Consider the following 17,072-nt stretch of genomic DNA (forward strand, 5'->3'; position numbering starts at 1 on the left):
TTCCAAACCTCTGTCTAATGCTTTCAAAATGTCTCTCTGCCTTCCTTGGCTCCACTCACCAATGACCTCATCTCCCCAAGCTAAAAAAACAACTTAACTTTCCAGGGACTGAAAGCACATTAACTCCCCAGGGACTTCCCCAGGTAAACCACAATGCATTTGCCCAGACTGAAAAACACATTCCTTCATCAACCTCACCTGCTGGCTGCTAAAACCCACCCCTGTAGAACAGAATTCTTTATAGAAAACATGACCATTGCAGTCAAACACATTCTAACCCGAGGCTTTTAACCCGTAAATTGCCCAATACATTTACAATCCAATTTTCATAAAATCTGTCAAATGTGATAGATGCAATTAATTCTGAATAAATGAACTGTCCAAGATGATAAACTACAGAGATTCCCCTCAGCCGGGTAACAGGTGGGTGTATACATGTTTTAAAGTTCGCTGTTACTGCCAAAAATAAAGATCCTGATATTTACAGGGAGAGAGCAAGGACAGGATTGTGATAGAAGCTATTGTCACAGAGTCATGTAAAACAGAAGGATGCCATTTGGCTCATCAAATTCATACCAGCTCTTTGTCGAGCAATCCAGGTGGTCCCATTCCACCCGCTGGTCTATCGTCGTGGACATGAAAGTTGATTTTCCACAAAAGTCTATCCAATTTCCTTTTGAAATTGTTGATCATCTCTGCTTCAATCACCCTCATGGACAATGAGTTCCAGGTCATTACCACTTGCTGCATAAAAATGTTCTTCATATCTACCCTGCCCTTCCGTATTGCTTGCCCATAACTTTAGATTTGTCTACCCTAGTCCTTGCACTACCAACTGCTGGGAATAGTTTTATTTCATCAATGTATGCTTTGAGGACATTTGACCCGGAAGCAGTACAGTAAGGAAACTTTGTAATTTATTTTAACATATCTGTGGAATTTGTAATTGTTTAAGAATGTTTGAAAAGGACTTTTGAGAGTTTGTATGAATTGTTAAAGGATCAATTGTAATTTGCTTGGATAGTAAACATAGAGAATAGGAACAGGTGGCCATTTGGCCCTTCGTGCCTGCTCCGCCATTCAATATGATCATGGCTGATCCTCTGTCTGAATACCATGCTCCCGTGCTCTCCCCATACCCTTGACAACTTTAGGATCTAGAAATCTACATATTTCCTTCTTAAATACATTAAGTGACTTGACCTTCTATGGTAGAGAATTCCACAGATTCAACATCCTTTGAGTGAAGATGTTTCTCCTCATCTCATCCCTAAATGGTCTACCTCATATCGTGAGACTGTGACCCCTTGTTCTAGACCCCCCCAACCAGAGGAAACAACATCCTTGCATCCATGGGAAATGTTGAGGTACAAAGAGGCCAGGTGTCCTTGTACATCAGTCACTGAAAGCAAACGTTATCGTACAGCAAAATCAAACTTCAATAGTTGTAAAAGCTTTGGGGTGTACAGGTTAGATGGGGTTCTGGGTTACGGTGGGGGAGTGGGCCTGGGTGGGTGCTCTTTCAGAGGGTCGGTGCAGACTCGATGAGCCGAATGGTCTCCTTCTGCACTATCGGGATTCTATGGTGTTCGGAGATTGTGAAAAGTACCAGATAAAATTAAGACTTTGTTTCCAAGTGGGATTTGGATAGATCTTTGAACAGGAATATTTGCAGGGCTATGGGAAAACAGCAGCGTTGTGGCAGCTATTGGATCACGATGGCCCGAATGGTTTCATTGGGATTGTAACCATGGCGGGCGGCTTCAGACGTCCCTTTAAGAGTTATTTACACGTTAGCCGTCAGAAATTCTCTGCGCCTCTTTAAGAACCGAGAGTTGGCGCTGAGCTCCCGCGAGATGTGTCTCTCCCTCCCCCCTCTCTCTGTCCTCCCCGGAGCGGCGCGGGAGCCATCTTGTTTCCGAGCGGAATTTCCAAGCGGAGGGACGGCAAGCGAGCGGAGCCGGCCGGGTGGCACGGGGCGAGACTGGGCGGCGCTTCACAAATTGTCGGGTGAGTGGAGGGTGTCCGGTCGGTGAGGAGGGGGGGGAGGGGATGAGGGGGAAGTCATCGCCGCGCGGGGCCGCGCTGCTCGGCCGCCATCTTTCCGCCCCGCTCTCCCGCCGCTCTCATTGGTGGACACGGGTCAGAGGTTTGATTGGTCTGAGAGTTTCCGCCGCTATTGGTTGGCGGGCCCGGGCCTGTGAGTGGCCGCCGGTCAGCCGGGCTGCCCACCCCCTCAACCGGCCGGAGGGAGGGAGAGCGGGAAGCCTCAGCTCGGGCAAGCGGGTGGGCGCCACTCCGCCCTCCCCTCTTCCTCCAGGCGGCGGCGTTCTCACCGCCATTGCGGAACCGCCGCGCTGCGTCTCAACCCACCCTAACTGCCGCTGTGATTGACAGCTCCCTCGGCCAATCCCTATCCGCGGCCCGTCTGACAGCTCCGGGCCCGGCCAATCAGCGCGGCCCGGAGGCGGGGCTGACGCGCCAAGCAGGTTCGGTTGATTCTGCTTCTGTGAAGCAGCAGAAATAGGTGATGCTTCAAAAGTTTGTTGAGGACTTAGTGGACTGCACCTATGGAGGCACAGATCCAGGATCCTGGTTTAATACATGCCCTGGATCAGGGATGATATCCAGGATTAGGGGGTACACTGGGCTAAGGGGTAATCTAAATTACTGGGTTGGGCAGCACTATGGCTTACTATTGTGTGGAGGTTGAAAGCACACTGGCTGAACTGAGCATGTAGGGGTAAGGGACGGACGGGGACTCGTTGGATCCACTTTGACCTTGTGGTGGGGGTGGGGTACTGTGCTGTGGACCAGAGACAAACTGGCTCACTCCGAGCTGGGGGTTGTACTGACAAGGAGTCAAAGGATTCGAAACATTAACTCTGTTTGTCTCCTAGTAGATGTTGGCAGACCTGCTACATTCTGTTGCCGTCCTCTGTTCTTGCACCAATTAATTGGATGTGCTGGGCCAGGGGAAAGTGCATTCCTGGACCACCTCAGCTCTAAATCATAGTTTGCTCTTTATCAGATCTTTATTGTCACCCATGTCTGCTCCATAAGACCTATGAGCAGGATACACCAGATGGCCTGGTGAGCCAGCTCTGCCATTCAGTGCAATCAGCACCTCCAGCTCCACTTTTCCACTCACTCTCCAGAACCCTTGATTTCCTAAGAACCAAAAATCTGTCTATCCTAACCTTAAATGAATTCAACGATAACGTATCCGTAACCATCTGGGGTAGAGACTTCCAATATTTACAACTCTTTGAAGTAGTTTCTCCTCATCTCAGTCTTAACTGATTTGACCTCATTCTGAGACTGTCTCTCTTTCTCACCCCCCCCCTTGCCATGTTTTAGATTCCTCGACTTGTGGGAATAATCTTTCGGCATCTACCCATTCAAGTCCCCTCAAAATCTTGTATGTTTCAAGTAGATCCCCTCATTCTTCCAAACTCCAGTGCATTAAAAGGCCAATTTATTCAGCCATACGTCATAGGACAATCTCTCATTCCAGGTACCAATTTAGTAAACCTTTACTGTACTGACTCCAATGAAAGTATATCCTTCCTTAAATTTGAAGGCCAAAACTGCACACAGTATTCTAGATGTCATCCCTGTGAAGCAATTGTGCTATCCACAATGCTACCGTGCTGCCCTTAAGAACAAATAAATCTACACTATATCATTTTACTGTAATCCATGTACCTATCCAATAGCTGCTTGAAGGTCCCTAATGTTTCCGACTCAACTACTTCCACAGGCAGTGCATTCCATGCCCCCACTACTCTCTGGGTAAAGAACCTAACCCTGAAAAGTGTGAGGTTGTCCATTTTGGAAGGACAAATATGAATGCGGAATACAGGGTTAACGGTAGAGTTCTTGGCAATGTGGAGGAGCAGAGAGATCTTGGGGTCTACGTTCATACATCTTTGAAAGTTGCCACTCAAGTGGATAGAGCTGTGAAGAAGGCCTATGGTGTGCTAGCGTTCATTAACAGAGGGATTGAATTTAAGAGCCATGAGGTGATGATGCAGCTGTACAAAACTGTGGTAAGGCCACATTTGGAGTACTGTGTACAGTTCTGGTCACCTCATTTTAGGAAGGATGTGGAAGCTTTGGAAAAGGTGCAAAGAAGATTTACCAGGATGTTGCCTGGAATGGAGAGTAGGTCTTACGAGGAAAGGTTGAGGGTGCTAGGCCTTTTCTCATTAGAACGGAGAAGGATGAGGGGCGACTTGATAGAGATTTATAAGATGACCAGGGGAATAGATAGAGTAGACAGTCAGAGACTTTTTCCCCGGGTGGAACAAACCATTACAAGGGGACATAAATATAAGGTGAAAGGTGGAAGATATAGGAGGGATATCAGAGGTAGGTTCTTTACCCAGAGAGTAGTGGGGGCATGGAATGCACTGCCTGTGGAAGTAGTTGAGTCGGAAACATTAGGGACCTTCAAGCAGCTATTGGATAGGTACATGGATTACAGTAAAATGATATAGTGTAGATTAATTTGTTCTTAAGGGCAGCACGGTAGCATTGTGGATAGCACAATTGCTTCACACTTCAGGGTCCCAGGTTCGATTCCGGCTTGGGTCACTGTCTGTGCGGAGTCTGCACGTGCTCCCCGTGTCTGCGTGGGTTTCCTCCGGGTGCTCCGGTTTCCTCCCACAGTCCAAAGATGTGCAGGGTAGGTGGATTGGCCATGATAAATTGCCCTTAGTGTCCAAAATTGCCCTTGGGTTGGGTGGAGGTGTTGAGTTTGGGTGGGGTGCTCTTTCCAAGAGCCGGTGCAGACTCGGGGCCGAATGGCCTCCTTCTGCACTGTAAATTCAATGATAAACTATGATTAATCTAGGACAAAGGTTCGGCACAACATCGTGGGCCGAAGGGCCTGTTCTGTGCTGTATTTTCTATGTTCTATGTATCTCACCAATACCCTGTACAATTGTAGTAAGACTTCTTCAACCCTATTACAAGCCAATTTGCAAAATATTTTCCTAATTGCTTGATTTACTTGCATGCTAACTTTCTGCAATCTTTGTACGACCACACCCAAGTCTCTTCGCACAATGACATTTACAAATTTCACACCTTTTTAAAAATTCTGTTTTTTTTCTTATGCAAAGTGATTAACTTCCCACATTGTACTCCATCCGCCCTCTTGTTGCCCACTCATCTTAATCTGCCTGTAGCTTGTGTCTTCTGCACAGATTACCTTTCCAGCTAGCTTTGTATCCTCAGCAATTTGAGTTACAATACTCTGTGTCTCTCCATCTAGGTTATTAAAGATTGTAAATAGCTGAAGCCCAGCACTGATCCTTGCAGCACTCCACTAGTCACAGTTTGCCCACTACTTTATGCCTAGTCTCTGCTTCCTTTCCTTCATCCATGCTAATATATTACCTCCAAATCCATGAACCCTTGCTCATTAACCTTTGGTGTGTAACGTCTTTTGGAAATCCAGATATATTACATCTACTGGTTCCTCTTCATCTACTCTACTAGTTGCACCCTCAAAAAAATTGAATAGAGTTGTCAAATAGGATTTCCGTTTTATAAAATCATATTGACTTGTTCTAATACCTTTCTGAGGGTATTGTTAGCACTTCCTTAATAATAGATTCCAGTATTTTCACGATGACTGATATTAGGCTAATTGGCCTATAGTTCTCTGTTTTCTCTCCCTCCTTCCTCGAGGATCTTCATTTAGAATCCTAGGTTGTAGGCCATCAGGTTCTGAAGGTTTGTTAGATCTTAGTCCCTTGAGTTTCTCCGTTACTTTTTCCTCTACTCATAAATTACCTTAATTTTCTCCTTTTTAACCCCTAGGTTATCCTCTGGTACGCAACTGGTGTCTTCTATGAAGACTGATACAAAATCTACCCTATTTAAAGCCCTCTCCACAGCCCTACACTATTGGCAAGAACACTGGTCCCAGCCCGGTTTAAGTGGTGTTCATTTCTTCAGAACAGTCCCTTTTCCCTGAGTGCTGATGCCAGTGCCCTATGAATCAAAGCTCTTTTCCACATCACTCTTTGAGCCACACATCTAATTCTCTAATCTACTTGACACTGCCATTTGGCACATGGCAGAGGTGGTGACCTTTTATGTTCTATGTTTTAATTTGGACCCGAACCCCTCAAACTTTCTCATCAAAAATCACTCCTTATTCAACCTATGTTGTTTGATCCCGCATGGACCACGATGTATGGACATACGAATTGGGATCAGGAGTAGGCCACTCAACCCCTCAAATCTGCTCTGCCATTCAATAAGACCATGGATTGTCTTATTGTAAACTCAACCCCACATTCCTGCCTTTCCCAGATAACCGCCTTGTTAATCAAGAATCAATTTAGCTCTGCTTCAAAAATATGAAAAGATTCTGAATCCACTGCCCTTTGAGGAAAAGAGTTCCAGAGACTCACAACCCCCAGGGAAAAAAAATCTCCTAACTTCTGAATTAAATGAGTTATTTTTAAATAGTAATCCCAAGTTCTAGGTTCTCCGATAAGAGGAAACATCTGTCCCACATCCACCCTGTCAAGACCTCCCAGGATCTTAAAGGTTTCAATCAAGTTGCCTCTTCGAAACAAACCTAACCTGTCCAAATTTTCCTCATAAGACAACTTGCCCATTCCTGATATTGGCCTAGTAAATCTGCTCTTAACTGCTATCCATATCAATGTAAGGGGAGGTGGTGGCATAGTGGTATTGTCACTGGACTGGTAAACCAGAGATCCAACTTTTATTGGTAGAGGGATTGAGTTTTGTAGCCATGAGGTCATGTTGCAGCTGTACAAAACTCTGGTGCGGCTGCATTTGGAGTATTGCGTGCAATTCTGGTCGCTGCATTATAGGAAGGGTGTGGAAGCATTGGAAAGGGTGCAGAGGAGATTTACCAGAATGTTGCCTGGTATGGAGGTAAGATCTTATGAGGAAAGGCTAAGGGACTTGAGGCTGTTTTCGTTAGAGAGAAGAAGGTTAAGAGGTGACTTAATTGAGGCATACAAGATGATCAGAGGGTTGGATAGGGTGGACAGTGAGAGCCTTTTTCTTTGGATGGTGATGTCTAGCACGAGGGGACATAGCTTTAAATTGAGAGGAGATAGATATAAGACAGATGTCAGAGGTGGGTTCTTTACTCAGAGAGTAGTAAGGGCGTGGAATGCCCTGCCTGCAACAGTAGTGGACTCGCCAACACTGAGGGCATTCAAATGGTTATTGGATAGACATATGGACGATAAGGGAATAGTGTAGATGGGCTTTAGAGTGGTTTCACAGGTTGGCGCAACATCGAGGGGCGAAGGGCCTGTACTGTGCTGTAATGTTCTATGTTCTAGTGTAATGCTCTGGGGACCCAGGTTCAAATCCTGCCACTGCAGATGGTGAAATTTGAATTCCCCCAAAATCTGGAATTAAAAAGTCTAACGATGACCATAAAACCATTGTCGATTGTTGTAAAAATCCATCTGGTTCACTAATGTCTGCCGATCTCCTCGGTCTGGCCTACATGTGACTCCAGATCCCACAGCAATTGGGTTGGCACTTATAACTGCCCCCTCAAGGACAATTAAAAATGGGCAATAAATGCTGGCCCAGCCTGCGATCCCCACGTGCCATGAACGATTGCCCCGTCAAGGGCAATTGGAGATGGGCAACGCCCATGTCCCACAAACAAATTTTTAAAAATGATCAATTCCCCAGATGCACTTTCTAGAAAACCAATGCTTAAGAACAAAGAAATGTACAGCACAGGAACAGGCCCTTCGGCCCTCCAAGCCCGTGCCGACCATACTGCCCGACTAAACTACAATCTTCTACACTTCCTGGGTCCGTATCCTTCTATTCCCATCCTATTCATATATTTGTCAAGATGCCCCTTAAATGTCCCTATCGTCCCTGCCTCCACTACCTCCTCCGGTAGTGAGTTCCAGGCACCCACTACCCTCTGCGTAAAAAACTTGCCTCGTACATCTACTCTAAACTTTGCCCCTCTCACCTTAAACCTATGCCCCCTAGTAATTGACCCCTCTACCCTGGGGAAAAGCCTCTGACTATCCACTCTGTCTATGCCCCTCATAATTTTGTATACCTCTATCAGGTCGCCCCTCAACCTCCTTCGTTCCAGTGAGAACAAACCGAGTTTATTCAATCGCTCCTCATAGCTTATGCCCTCCATACCAGGCAACATTCTGGTAAATCTCTTCTGCACCCTCTCTAAAGCCTCCACATCCTTCTGGTAGTGTGGCGACCAGAATTGAACACTATACTCCAAGTGTGGCCTAACTAAGGTTCTATACAGCTGCAACATGACTTGCCAATTCTTATACTCAATGCCCCGGCCAATGAAGGCAAGCATGCCGTATGCCTTCTTGACTACCTTCTCCACCTGTGTAGCCCCTTTCAGTGATCTGTGGACCTGTACTCCTAGATCTCTTTGACTTTCAATACTCCTGAGGGTTCTACCATTCACTGTATATTCCCTACCTGCATTAGCCCTTCCAAAATGCATTACCTCACATTTGTCCAGGTTAAACTCCATCTGCCATCTCTCCGCCCAAGTCTCCAGACAATCTAAATCCTGCTGTATCCTCAGACAGTCCTCATCGCTATCCGCAATTCCACCAACCTTTGTGTCGTCTGCAAACTTACTAATCAGACCAGTTACATTTTCCTCCAAATCATTTATATATACTACAAAGAGCAAAGGTCCCAGCACTGATCCCTGTGGAACACCACTGGTCACAGCCCTCCAATTAGAAAAGCATCCCTCCATTGCTACCCTCTGCCTTCTATGGCCTAGCCAGTTCTGTATCCACCTTGCCAGTTCACCCCTGATCCCGTGTGACTTCACCTTTTGTACTAGTCTACCATGAGGGACCTTGTCAAAGGCCTTACTGAAGTCCATATAGACAACATCTACTGCCCTACCTGCATCAATCATCTTAGTGACCTCCTCGAAAAACTCGATCAAGTTAGTGAGACACGACCTCCCCTTCACAAAACCGTGCTGCCGCTCACTAATACGTCCATTTGCTTCCAAATGGGAGTAGATCCTGTCTCGAAGAATTCTCTCCAGTAATTTCCCTACCACTGAAGTAAGGCTCACCGGCCTGTAGTTCCCGGGATTATCCCTGCCACCCTTCTTAAACAGAGGAACAACATTGGCTATTCTCCAGTCCTCCGGGACATCCCCTGAAGACAGCGAGGATCCAAAGATTTCTGTCAAGGCCTCAGCAATTTCCTCTCCAGCCTCCTTCAGTATTCTGGGGTAGATCCCATCCGGCCCTGGGGACTTATCTACCTTAATATTTTTTAAGACACCCAACACCTCGTCTTTTTGGATCACAATGTGACCCAGGCTATCTACACCCCCTTCTCCAGACTCAACATCTACCAATTCCTTCTCTTTGGTGAATAAATTAGAGTTTGTGAACTCTAATTTAAATATCTGTACAAACTCCACTATCTGTCTATATTGCGAGCTAACTATACACGTGACTCCAGAGCCTTAACAATGTCGTTGACTCTTAACTGCTCTCTGAAATAGCTGAGCAAGCCACTCAGTTCAAGGGCAATTGGAGATGGGCAATAAATGATGGCCCAGCCAGTGCCAGCCCATGAACGAATAAAAAAAAATATTATTTCCAATCTTCTGACCTGCCACTCGTCCTTGTGCAAATATGTGCTATTTCATTTTTGATACTGTCTTTAACATTTTTAGTTAAGCACAGCTGATGGGCCCTCCCTTTGGAATTTTTCTTTCTCATTGAATGTGTTTATTCTGTGTATTCTGAAATTTCCCCATAAATGTCAGCCATTGAACTTCTATAGATCTGTCCCTTAAACACATTTGTCAGTTCACTTTAGCTAGCTCCGCCTTCTTGCCCTCATAATAACCCTTTTTTCAGTTTAAAATACTGAATGTAGAATTTAATCATATTATGATCACTGCTACCCACGGGTGCCTCCACTACGGGGTTATCAATTAGTCCCATCTCTTTGCACATCACTAGATGTATTATAGTCTGTCTGCTGGTTGGCTCCAGGATGTGCTGTTCTAAGAAACTATCCCCAAAACATTCTATGATCTCCTCATCTATGCTACCTTTGCCCATCTGTTTTTCCAGTTGTATGTAGATTAAAATCCTCCATGATTATTGCCATATATTCCTGACCAGCTTCCATTATCTCTTTGTTTGTACTCTGTCCTACCGTGTAGTTACAAGGCCTGTACAGCACCCCCACAAGTGACTTCTTACCTTTATCATTTCTCATCTCAACCCAAGTTGCTTCGACATCTGGTTTCCTGAACTGGATCATCCCTCTCCAATGTGCTAATACCATCATTAATTAAGAGCCACCCCACCACCTTTTCTTAAATTCCGTCCTTCCTAAATGTCACACACACTTCAATATTCAGTGTCATCCCATAGCCACATCTCTGTAATTGCTATCAGATCATACTTCTATTTTGATTCAAATGCCACATGCACTTAGATACAGAGCCTTTACTTTTTCTTATTTTTTGTCGCAATTAGCCGTACCTGCTGATTTACTCTTAGATTTGTACTCTGTTCTGTCCTGCCACGGTATTGCTTCACAGCGCCAGGGTCGATTCCCAGCTTGGGGCACTGTCTGTGCGGAGTCTGCATGTTATCCCCGTGTCGGCGTAGGTTTCCTCCAGGTGCTCCGGTTTCCTCCCACAAGTCCCGAAGGACGTGATTGTTAGGTGAATTGGACTTTCTGAATCCGTTTACCCGAACAGTGTGGCGATTGAGGGGATTTTCACAATAATGTCATTGCAGTGTTAATGTAAGCCTACTTGTGACACTAATAAAGATTATTATTATTATCATTTCACATATTCGTACCTAGGATCCTCTCTTGCCTTGTCTCCAAATCTTCCCAAATTTGACCCCTTTTCCCCCACTATTCAGTTTAAAACTTTCTTTACTTTCCTAGTTATGAGTTTCAACCCCAGCATGTTTCGAGTGTAGACAATCCAAAGGATACAGATCCCACTTTCCCCAATACTGATGCGAGCGCCCCACAAACTAGAACCCACTTCCCCCACACCAGTCTTTGCATCACAGTCACCTCTCTATTCTTGTTTGCCCTATGCCAATTCACATGTGGCTCAGGTAATCCAGGAATTATTACCTTTTTGAGGTTCTGCTTCTTAATTTGGAGCCTAGTTCCTCATACTAATGCTGCAGAAACACCTTCCTCATCCTGTCCATATTATTGGCACCTACATGGACGACAACCACAAGATCCTTCCCCTCCCACTGCAAGTTTCTCTCCAGCTCGGAGCAGATGCCCCAATCCCAGGCACTGGGCGGGCAACATAGCCGTCTGGACTCTTGCTCCTTGCTACAGAGAAAAGTGTCAATTCCCCTCACTATGCTGTCCCCTACTACTCAAATCCTGGTTCTACCTATGCTGTTGGTTCCCACGTAGACCATAACAACTGGATCCTACCCTTCTCACTTCAAGTTGCTCTCCAGTCGTGACGAGATGTCCTTAACCCTGGCACTGGGCGGGCATCACAAACTTAGGAGATCCCAGTCGCACTGCAGAGAATAGTATCTTCCCCCTTGATTCTACTGTCTACTATCACTACCACATTCTTCTTCGCCCCCCCCCCTCCCCCCCCCCCCCATTTGAATGGCATCCATCACCATGGTCAGTCCATTGACCCATCTTGTAGTCGTTCTCCTCATCCACACAAGTTGTAAATACCTCATACTTGTTGGACAAAGTCAGGGGCTGAGGCTCCTCCATCATTGATATCTGCCTGACTTGCAGACGCATCTGACTGGCCCTGACCATGGACCGACTCTATAATGTTCTACATAATCTAAGGAGCGTGATTGCTCCTGAAACAAAGTATCCAGAAAACTCTCCCCCCTCCCTGATGCGGCAGAATATCCCCAACTCCGACTTCAGTTTAGCAGCTCTGAGCTGAACTTGCGTAAGTTGCAGAAATTACTGCAGATATTATCCAGGATTGCAGTGCATTCTACAGATTCCCACACATGAGTCATGGCACACCACCATTCCTGCCATGTCTGTCTAATTTTATTTAATTAGTCAATTAGTCATTAATTTACACAGCTGAACTAATAGAAAGTTATACTCTGCTAGCGTAGAGACAAAGAAAGAGTCACCAACTACTGAAGACTAAAAAAAGATAGAAAAGGAAGAACCTCCATCCCCTTCTGCATCGAATTCCCATGGGAACCAAATTTCCGACTTCAATCTCAGTCTACACATTCAGGGATTGTTGTCTCCTCTCTGCTCATTCCCTTACTCCCAGTGCCTCAGTTAATGGTAACCTGGCACAGCATTTATTTTCCCGAGTGTCAATTTGGCTCAGTTGATAGTACACAACCACTGAAGTGTCATGCACTCAAGCCCCTCTCCAGGACTTCCTGTAATCTAAGTTGACACTGCTTGCTGTTTGTCGGACTTTGTAGTGTACAAATTGACTGCCTTGTTTGCTTTCAAAATAACCACACTTCAAAATAAATTAATTTGGTATGAAAGGAGACAGCAGTGAATCAGTGGGTAGCACTTTTGTCTGAATCAAAAAGTTGTGTCATCAAGTCCCATTTCAGAGACTTGAGCACAAAGTCCAGGCTGATGCACTGTGCGGTACTGAAGGATTGCTGCACTATCAGAGATAGCAACTTGTAGATGAGACATCAAACTAACCTTAAACTGTGACTGTTCCCTCATTTGGGACACGGGGAGTTCTCCAGGCGCCCTGGTGATATAAGCCCACATCACGGGATAGGAACCATCAGGTTTCCCGTGCCTAACTTCCCTGGTAACGGGGCGGTGCTTCCCATTAACAAGGGTATCCCCGCTAGTATTAAAACAGGAGTCCCTCCGGGGAGTGGTGGTGTTTGACTGTAATAAACCACTTTGTGTTTTTCTAAACTACCATTTATGCGTGGCTGCTTGCCTCCAATCTAACACCTGTCCATTGTTTATCTTCAACCAACATCGAAAGCAGATAATCTGGTCACTCATCACATTGCTGTTTGTGGAATCTTGCTGTATCTCCTTCATTATAATAAGAGAGCTTCTAAATTGGCTGTAAAGTATTTTGTGACATGAAAGATGCAACATTAAACTGAACCTTTTAAAGTGAAAGTTGTTATTTGGTGAGCAGCAGAACAGAGCAAAGAGGGAACCAAGAGTCACAGATGGAAATAAATGTTTCCTAGTGGCAGAACTGAGATTTGGAGTATCATAGAATCCCTACAGTGCAGAAGGAGAGTATTTGGCGCATCGGATCTGCACTGACCCTCTGAAAGAGTGCTCCACCCAAGCCCACTCCACTACCCTACCCCAGTATCCCTTTAACCTAACATAGAACAATACAGCACAGTACAAGCCCTTCAGCCTACGATGTTGTGCCGACCATTTATCCTAATCTAACCTACACACCTTTGGACACTGAGGAAGAATTGATTATGGCCAATCCACCATCTTTGGACTGTGGGAGGAAACCCACGCAGACATTGGGAGATTGTGCAAACTCCACAGTCACCCAAGGCTGGAATTGAACCGAGTCCCTGGTGCTGTGAGGCAGCAATGCCAACCACTGTGCCACCCATAAAAGTATATCAATTTTGGTACCATGAGTGATGCCCAACAAGTATGAAGCTACCATGCTCACCAACTGAGATTTTATAGAAGGCCAAATGTCAAGTTCACTTTTAATATTCTCTGTAAACCTTTCCACTTGATGCAAAATATTGAAGTTCAACTGTAGCTGCTACAAATATAGGGGCCAGTGTTAGCATGACTAATAGTTATGTTGCCCATATTATCATTATGTAGCTAACTGATTGTAACTGACATATTTTTCAATTTAGTTTCTACACAAATATTTTTGTCAAAAATCTACTGATCCGAACAGCTTTGAATTGAACTAGTCTGGGAGCAATTTCTTGATGTTTCCATCATTGCAGCAGTTTCCACACCAACCCTTTTAAAATTTATTTTCTATTTTTTCCAATTAAGGGGCAATTTAGCATGGCCAATCCACCAACCCTGGACATCTTTTTTGGGTTGTGGGGGTGAGACCCACGCAGACAGGGGGAGAATGTGCAAACTCCACACAGACAGTGACCCAGGTAGGGATCAACCCCGGGTCCTTGGTGCCGTGAGACAGTAGTGCTAACAACCTTAACTGCTTATTTGCTCCACAGCAGACCAACAAAGATTAATAAGCCATGGAGTTGAGCATTTGTTATTGTTGACAGAATTAGCTGCTGGCATTTCTAAATATTGTTGCTCAGATTTACCATAATCAAACGTGGCTTCAATCCATCTTGCTACATTTCCATCCATCAGCCTGCCTATGACTAATTCTGGTGCTTCTGTGTTGTCCTGTCTGACTCTGGTGTTGGTGTGGCCCATAGTTCTCCTGTCAGACTCTGGTGTTGTTGTAGTCTCTGGTTTCCTAATCTGGCACTGGTGTGTGCCACTTGGGTTGCAGTTGTCTGTAGTTTCTCTGGCACTGGTGTTGCTGTAGCCTGTAGTTACCCCCTCTGGCACTGGTGTTACTTGCCATGTAAATGGCCTGCCTGGCACCAGTGTTACTGTTCCCAGTTGCCCTGTCTATACTGGTGTTTTGCCTGTGGTTGCCTTTTCTGACCTGGTGCTGTTGTACTTGATAGTTACCAGAATAAGAATCTGCCCAAGTATGGAATCGACAGATATGAATTGGGTACTTAACTCCATATTGAAATATTATTGAGGACATGGTCCCTTGTTCAAGCCACATCTCAGTTACCTGTGGCAGCTGCGTTTAGATTTGTGAAGCTGGTGCCTTCAGCGACAGTAACTTGGCATCTTGTTCAATCTGAGCTGCAAATATCAATGGGAAAGATGACGCCACCTGTTTCCGGTGATTGATGTTGTTTCTGACCAATCAGGGTGTAGGGCGGTGTTGGAATGGAATGTTGGCAAGCTAGTGTTGACCAATGGGCTGGGCCGTGGGCGGAACGACATTGCTGAAGGCAAAAGCTGCGGAAAGTTTGCAAAAAAAATGCCTGGTCGCGGTTAAACGGGATAGAAACAAAGCCAGGGAGCAGGGGACTGCGGGTCTAAATCGACAGCCACCAAATGCTGCCAGGGGAAATGTGCAACTACACCGGCAGATAAATGCAAGATTTACTGATTGGTTTTGTTGCAAAACGCTCCGACTTTTTGTTTAACCAATCCTCCAGTTGGATGGTAGTTATTTTTTTAATGAGTGACTGTGTTGACCGGCTCCTGTACCCGGGCCTCCCCTATCTCCTCTGACCCCTATTCTGTAGGGCAACCTAACCTGAAACCGGAAGTGTCACCTCGCTAGCAGATTGATGTGGTGAACCTCCAATCAGAGCGCAGCCCGAGAGGGGCGGGAGAGCTGGCGGGCCAATGGGGGGCTGGCGTGCAGGGGAGGCGGGCCCTGAGTGGGGAGCAGGTTGGGCTGAGTTGCAGCCTTCACTTGCCAGTGGGGGAAAAAGGCTGTAGGTTTGTTGTACTGAGTTTATCACCGAGACAGGGGTCAAGTGAAAGACAAAGAAAAATGGCGATTGCGTTCATTTACTGGCTTCAGAGCAGCAAGCTTACTACTTTGCAATGTGTCCTGTCTACATTGCACTGGAGCTGCCTTTGGGATTGTCTCAATTTGAGACGCTTTTGATTGTTGGCCTCCTTTTTTTTTTGGAGCCTAGGAGTGTCTTCCATTCCTCCCCCCTCCCTCCGGACCCAGAGAGGGAAGAGTACACCGAGAAGCTGGATGTTAGGGTAAGTTTGAGATTTTGCTTTAATCAGAACGAGTTAACAGCTGCATCGATATTGTGGTGGGTTTCCCTCAAATAATAGTCGAAACAAAATCCTATTTCTGTTTCTTTACTAATCGCATGCAAGTAATCGAAGGACTTTGAGCAACCTTGAATTTCTTAAGGGCTAATGAATGTGACCTGGTTATTAAAGAAAAGGCTATTCAAATGTTTAGTTTGATCTAGTGCTGCTTAGGAACGATTTTACCGTGGTCATCTTTATCAGTAGTTCTTTTAAGAAAAAGTATTAAACAATCCCCAAGGGGGTGGGGGGAGGTGAGACGAATGTGTTCTACTTTTGAATTTTGTTCCTTTCAATACTCCCCAAAAATCTAGTTTGGATTCTATACATGGCAGCACTATTTTGGACTGTTAAGACTTGCAGTGGGGTGAGAGTGGTTATGGAGAGTATGTTGAGACGAGACTAGCAGCTTCAACAGACTTTTCACAGTATTTCTAAACTGGATGACGGACTCTTTCCGAGTTGTATATTTGTAAACTTGACTGTTTAGGAATCCTGCTACTATCTTCTGAAAGTCTCTCTACTAAATGTTGGCTTCTGGTAGTATTCCCATCCTTGACAGTGCCTCTTTGATTACAGATCCTGGGGCTTAAATTTGTCATTGGAATATGGTTGTGGGAGTTTTCAGGACAAACCACTTGAAATGCAGTAGTCTTTCCTCTATTATATAGGCAACGTGCAATTTTATAAAGGGAGAGGAACAGGCAAGTGCCCTGTCCCATGTTTGGTTTAAGAATAGTGAGTGAAGGTCACTGGAATGTTGGCTTGAAAGCTCAGCCAGTCAGTGCCTCTCAAGGAAAGTATTGAAACACTGAGGTAGAAAAGAAAGAGGAAATAATAACACTTTTACTTTTTGAATTTATCTAAAAACCATTAGAATTCTTATCTGCATAATGTTAGAATAGGAGTCTACCTTGGTCCAGTTGTGAAGAGTAGCAAAATATGTTTGAAGTTGACGTAGCTGGGCCTTTGAACTGAGAATAAGTGACCTTGAGGTACAGTTGCTACTTAGCTGTTCAAAGGATATGATTAATCCGTTGAATGGGTGCAGGGAATTAAAACATTTTCTTAAATTTGTTAAATATTTCCTAACTTTGTTGTGAGGTTTTCCGTCTTCTATGTAATTGTCTTCTGTACTTTATGTAATTTGGATGTAAGATTGCAATTTGGAAACATTTGGATTGATAAGTTAT

General features: G+C 45.1%; 1 protein-coding gene across 8 annotated transcripts in view; it reads left to right on the forward strand.

Annotated features, from left to right (window-relative positions):
* The first annotated feature begins 1,876 nt into the window (after nt 1–1,876).
* Nucleotides 1,877–17,072, forward strand: part of nfyc (nuclear transcription factor Y, gamma) — a 128,582-nt gene continuing 113,386 nt past the window's right edge. For 3 of the 8 annotated variants that reach the window (XM_072502304.1, XM_072502349.1, XM_072502336.1), the window contains exon 1: nt 15,523–15,822. The gene's annotated coding sequence lies outside the window, so the exon portion shown is untranslated. Of the gene's footprint in view, nt 2,011–14,046; nt 14,160–15,522; nt 15,823–17,072 lie in introns of those variants that run through there. The other 5 variants (XM_072502320.1, XM_072502311.1, XM_072502335.1 and 2 more) reach the window with 5 other exon arrangements.

Source organism: Scyliorhinus torazame, chromosome 1, assembly GCF_047496885.1.
Source record: "Scyliorhinus torazame isolate Kashiwa2021f chromosome 1, sScyTor2.1, whole genome shotgun sequence".
Taxonomy (NCBI): Eukaryota; Metazoa; Chordata; class Chondrichthyes; order Carcharhiniformes; family Scyliorhinidae; genus Scyliorhinus; species Scyliorhinus torazame.